This window comes from Mus caroli, chromosome 18, assembly GCF_900094665.2.
Source record: "Mus caroli chromosome 18, CAROLI_EIJ_v1.1, whole genome shotgun sequence".
Taxonomy (NCBI): domain Eukaryota; kingdom Metazoa; phylum Chordata; class Mammalia; order Rodentia; family Muridae; genus Mus; species Mus caroli.
In genome coordinates this window covers 21,171,259-21,174,756 of record NC_034587.1, presented here as the reverse complement: position 1 = coordinate 21,174,756, position 3,498 = coordinate 21,171,259, and positions in this window count along the sequence as shown.

Here is a 3,498-nt window from a genome sequence, read left to right as displayed (position 1 = left end):
TTCAATAGCTGACTGTGAGCATCCACTTCTGTGTTTGCTAGGCCCCGGCATAGTCTCACAAGAGACAGCTATATCTGGGTCCTTTCAGCAAAATCATGCTAGTGTATGCAATGGTGTCAGCGTTTGGAAGCTGATCATGGGATGGATCTCTGGATATGGCATGAAGTCCATTTTTATCAACAGAAAAAAAGGGTGTGGTCCACAATTACCTAGGTGCCCATATTTTCTTATATGAACAACTGATAACATTTAATTGCATATTTTCAGGGTTTTTTGTTTTGTTTTGAAACAGGGTGTGGTGGTTTGAACAAGAATGGCTCCCATAGGCTGATATGTTTGTACGCTTAGTCATCAGGCAGTGACACTGTTTGAGAAGGTTTAGGAGGTCTGTCCTTGTTAGAGGAAGTGTGTCTCTGAGGCCAGGGATGGAGGTTTCTAAAGCTTATTCCAGGCTCAGCATCTTCTTTCTCTCAGCCTGCAGATCTAGAGGTGCCTCTCAGCTTCTGCTCCAGCAGTCGCCCACATGCTACCCTGTTCCCCACCACGATAATCACATGATCACTGGCTAAGCCCCAAAGTGTCAGCAAGCTCCCAGTTAAATGCTTTGTGTTATAAGAGTTGCCTTGGCCATGGTGTCTCTTCACAGCAACAGAACAGTAACTAAGACAGAGAGTCACACTATATAGCTCTGGCAGACCTGGAACTCACTCTATGGACCTGGCTGGCCTCAAACTCAAGGAGATCCACATGCCTCTGCTTCCCAAGTTCTGGGATTCTAGGCTTTCTTGACCATGCCTGCCAATGCTATATCTTTTCTTACCTGCTGGATCCTAAAGAGATGTTTGGGATTATAGACTCCAGGCTCCTCAAGAGCAGGTATCTGGCTCCAACATCCAGCTCTTGGCACATCCCACATGCCGAACAGTGCCTACTAATTAATACATGCCTGACAGTGTCCATTCATACATATCTGACTGTGCCCACTCATACATGCCTAGCGGTGTCTGTTCACTTCATGAAGACTTCTGCATGCTGTTTTGATTATCTACCAACTGTGCCTTTTCTTTATTTTCAATCTTGTGTTCCCAAAGGAGGAACTTCCAGTACCGGGAATCAAATCCTGGGCCTAGCATATGTTTGGCAAGTGTTCTGCCTTTTAGCCTGGCCTGTCTTCTGCTTTGACGCTCACTCATCACGTAGTCTTCCTTTAATTGAACTGAATTTGCCTGATCACTGTGCTCCAACAGTGAGGAGAGCAAGGCTCTGTGTGCTTTGCTTCCCAGCTGCTCTTCTCTCAAGACTTACAGGAACTGCACACTGCACGTGTTTTATTGATTTTCTTTCCCCTCCATCCTCATCTGCATTTTGTATCCAACATTTTAGATAATTTCATTTTTTCTTATGTACATAGAGCATTTATTATCTAATACTGAGATTTACCTTGTAAGGTGGACATTGGAGTTGTTTTGTTTTCCTCTTCCTACCTATCTTTTGAAATATACTCTTATCTCTAATACAATGTTTAAAATCTCCCTGGGATCACTGAGATGGCTCCTTGGGTAAAAGAGCTTGCCATGCAAGCTCCATCCATGACATGAAGTCAGTCTGTGGAATGCATGGTGGAAGGAGAGAACCTGATAACATTTAATTGCATATTTTCAGGGTCTTTTGTTTTGTTTTGAAATAGCATCTGGTAGTTTGAATGAGAATGGTTCCCATAAGTTCATATGTTTGTATGCTTAGTCATCAGGGAGTGACACTGTTGGAGAAGGTTTAGGAGGTCTGTCCTTGTTAGAGGACAGTTGTTGTCTGACCTCCAAGAGCATACTGTGGCACACTGACCCACATATCCACATACGTTTTACACACACACACACACACACACACACACAATACACTTAAAGTAAAAATTAAAAACCCCCTGAATAGATTGCCTAGCCTCCAAACAAAACTATTGTTTTATAACTACAGGGTCTGAAGAGACAAAGGCCAGAAATACCTGCCAGAGTCCCACACTCTAACATTCAAGCCCCAACCATTTAGATAGAGGCAAACTCATGATTCCCATCTTAGTTGGACTTCTGTTGCTGTGATAAAATATCCTGGCAAAAGTAACATAAGGGAGAAAGGCTTTATTTGACTCACAACTCCAGGTTACATTTTATCATTATCTGAGGTCAAGGCAACAAACACTTGAAGCAGCCAGTCATGTCCACAGCAAAGCACAGAAAGAATGGATGCATGCATGCATGCATGCCCCACCCCAACCCGCCCCAATCCATAGCCAAGCACAGAAAGAATGCATGCCCACCCGTTCACAGCCAAGGACAGAGAGAATGTATTCATGCATGCCCATAAGCTTAGCTGGCTCACTCCTATTCATCGTTCTGTGCAACGCCCAGCTCAGGAAACGGTGCCACTTAGAATCAGGGTGAGTTTTCCCATCTCAGTAAACCCAAGCAAGAAAATCCCTCCCAGACAGGCCCACAAGCCAACCTGATTTAGCATCTTATTGAGACTTCCTTCCCAATGATTCCAGATTGGGTCAGACTGACAATGAAAAGTCAGCATCCTTGCCGTACTCAAGCAACTGGTGCCTAATCCTAAGGACTCTCCGTAGGGCTTACACAAACGGCCGGAGACAAGCAGAACAATTTAACACTGCAAAAGTCACTACTGAAAATAGGAGGGGAGATGCTCCAGTGCCCCTCCATGCTGTTCCCTAGAGTCTTCCCCGCCTCTACACTACTGTCACCTCCACACCCTCCGTGCACACCCTCTTACAATATTGATACCATAAATGATCTCTTTATGTTAAAATCTTCCTAATTAAAAAAAAAATTTAACCACCCATGACACCGTTTCTCAGGGAAGGAATCACTTCATTAGTTAAAACTTCTCATTCCAGCCCTTTATGTTAAAATCCAGAATGTCAGATGCCCCCATACCTTCTGATAGGACAAATAAATACATAAATAGATAAATAAAGTTTCCTCCCCCGAAGTCGGTGTGTGACAGAGTAAGAAATATATATTTGATTTCTACTCCATGGGGTATAAGGCTTCTAGGAGCTTCTGAGTTTGAAGCTTGGAAATTGCCATGTGGTGGGGACATCTTTGGTATTTGGTCTTAGTTTTAAGTTCTTGACACATGAGCCAAGACGTTGGGAGTCTGTGGTTACTGGTGGTGTCCCTTGACTGGATCTTTGATCACCTAGGAGACGGGGCTCCAGGAGCACCTCTGAGGGCTGTGGTATGCTCTGGAAACATCTGAGGTTACTTGTGGTGTGATGCTCCACCCTAGCTATATGTGGCCCCTTTTCCTGGGCTTGGATCCTGGATTTTGTATGAAAAGGAGAAAGTGAGCTGATGAGCAGCCCCGGCTGTCTGCATCTTGACTAACTTTACCCTGTGATCAGCCACCTCAAGGTCCTACTGTTGGGGCTTTCCCACCCTTATAGGTTTTAACCTCAGCCCTGGAGCCAAAATAAGTCCCCTT